The 2,422-nt window shown below is 35.9% G+C and overlaps 1 non-coding gene across 1 annotated transcript; it reads left to right on the top strand.

Moving 5' to 3' along the window:
- Positions 1-228: 228 nt before the first annotated feature.
- Positions 229-382, top strand: LOC115937359 (small nucleolar RNA SNORA62/SNORA6 family). Its single transcript, XR_004072663.1, has one exon. It is a non-coding gene; the product is annotated as a small nucleolar RNA SNORA62/SNORA6 family (small nucleolar RNA).
- The last annotated feature ends 2,040 nt before the right edge of the window (positions 383-2,422 follow it).

Here is a 2,422-nt window from a genome sequence, read left to right as displayed (position 1 = left end):
AAGGAAATTATGAATAAAAGATAATCACGAACTGAATAGAGTAGCTACAAATATAAGGTGGCTAAAGATGATATTTTACAGGTGACATTTATGCTGGGCTTTGAAATATTAAGAAACAGTAACCTTTATGCTGTGTCATGTAGGAGCAATCTAAGCAAAGGAAGCAAGATGAAGGTCCTACACAGCAAAAGCTTTATTTTGGAGAAGCAATAAAAAGATAGGAATTCTACTGCACATGGTTAGAGCTTAGAGCTGAGGCCATTGGCTGGCCAATGACTCACAAGTGTAATTAGGTGGACCATAAGATGGGCAAGTCTTTTGCTAACACCACAAGGGTCTTTGGCCCAATGAATGGAGTTTGATAGTAATTCTTACTAGAGTTATAAAAAAAAAAGAAAAAGAAAGAAAGAGAAAGAAGAAAGAAAGAAAAGAAAGAAAGAAAAAGAAAAGATACCAATTCCGAGTCTACTGGGAAAAAAAAAGACAGAAGAGGATGTAGTTAGGCAGAAATGAAATCATTCAGGATTTTATTGTTTCATTTTCTAGTAAGACTGAAACACATGAATTGCGCTAATTCTTGACTCCTTTTGAGCAAAAGAATGCAACAGAATTGATACTGTGCCTATTTCAGCTCTAGGCCTTAAGAACTTTAGACTACCATTTTCACTCATGAATCCAGTGGTCATGTAAGAAGTTGAACTGCCCTAAGAGTGTGACACTGTGAGGAAGCCTCAGCTAGCCACAAGGAGAGGCCATACGGAGGAAGACCAAAGCATCAGACATAAAAGTAACACTCTCTGCGATGTTCCAGCCCAGCTCAATCACCAGCTGAATGCAGCTATTGAAGAGCCCCCACTAATAAGTTATAAAACATAACCACCCAGTTAATCCCTGCTCAAATTCCTGACAAACCAGATTATAAAAAGTAATAAATAATTGCTTTATGCCACTTAATCTGGGGATGGTTAGTTACACAGAAATAAAGGCAACAGTAAACCTGTATAGGCAGAACTCATTTTATTGCACTTCACTTTATTGTGCTTTGCGGGTATTGCATTTTTTTTTTTTTTTTTTTTTTACTAATTGAAGGTTTGTAGCAATCTTGCATGAAACAAGTCTAAAAGGCACCATTTTTTTTAACAGCATTTACTCACTTTGTGTCTCCGTGTTGCATTTTGGTAATTTTTGCAATATGTCAAGCTTTTTTATTATTATTATATTTGTTACGGTGACCCGTAATCAGTGATTATGACTCCTTAAAAGCTCAGATGATGGTTAGCACTTCTTAGCAATAACGTATTTATTTAAATTAGGGTATGTACATTTTTTTAGACACAATGCTATTGCACACTTAATAGACTGCAGTAGGGGGCAAACATAAATTTGTATGCAGTAGGAAACAAATAAAAATTATTTGACTCACTTTATTGTGATATTCTTTATTGCAGGGGTCTGGAACCAAACCCACAATATCTCCGAGGTATGCTTGCTTTATAATATAATGTTTTATAACAGCATAAAATAAAATTATATTATGCAGTGTACTATACTGTACCATAATATAATTTCAGGTAGTGAGATTATTTGTTCATCTTTCCTAAACAAATATGATCTATTTACATGTAAAATCATTTTATTTATTATGCATGGTTCTTTTAGAATAATATAATTTTGCTCTTAGGAAATTTATATTAGCACAAAATAGCTATTGGCAAAAGGGGGTTAAAGACATAGATGGTTTAACTTAATACGAAAATTAATTTTTCTACAAAATTTTCCTATGGTTCTGTTTAAGTTTAGAGTAGCTAAACAGTGAGTTAAAGTGAGTAGCAATACAATTTAAATATATCCATTATTTGAGTTGACTTAGTTTTGCCAAAGAGACATGGCCTTTAGTTTTTTGTCAATAGCAATATGATTTTAAGTTCAGAACCTCTTACTTACATATTCATATTTACCTTTATGGTCTTTAGCAGTGAATGTCATTTTATGAACAAGTGTTGGGAAATATAATTGAGAAGATGTGACCGCTGATTGACCTGTGAGCTGGACCACAGCACTCAGAGGCTCCTCATTCCCTCCCCTGTCCTTGGACCGTGGTTCCCCTGCCTTTCCTGCTCCCAGAGGCTGCTCCAAGGACATAGCTTTGAGATGGTGATGTGGTATTGAGAACAGCTGCACAGTATAACCCAGTTAAGACCTCTTTATAAAATTTTAAGATTTGGCAGGCAGGAGTGGGGATCCATTGGTCTTGCTGCCCAAGAAAGCCTCATATGTAAGTTTCATTTGTTTATGAAAACTGCCACCTACCAACCTAGAGTGGTCTGCCTCTTTCTTTGGTCCCTCCTTCCCCTCCATGTCGGGGGCAGTTTTAAATTACACCCAGGAAGCTCCTGAGAGTGTTGTGAACCAACAAGTGAAA

The sequence above is a fragment of the Leptonychotes weddellii genome, chromosome 2 (genome assembly GCF_054177405.1).
Source record: "Leptonychotes weddellii isolate Sample4059 chromosome 2, ASM5417740v2, whole genome shotgun sequence".
Classification (NCBI taxonomy): domain Eukaryota; kingdom Metazoa; phylum Chordata; class Mammalia; order Carnivora; family Phocidae; genus Leptonychotes; species Leptonychotes weddellii.
Note: the sequence above shows the minus strand (reverse complement) of the source record. Positions and strands in the feature narration are given on the sequence as shown.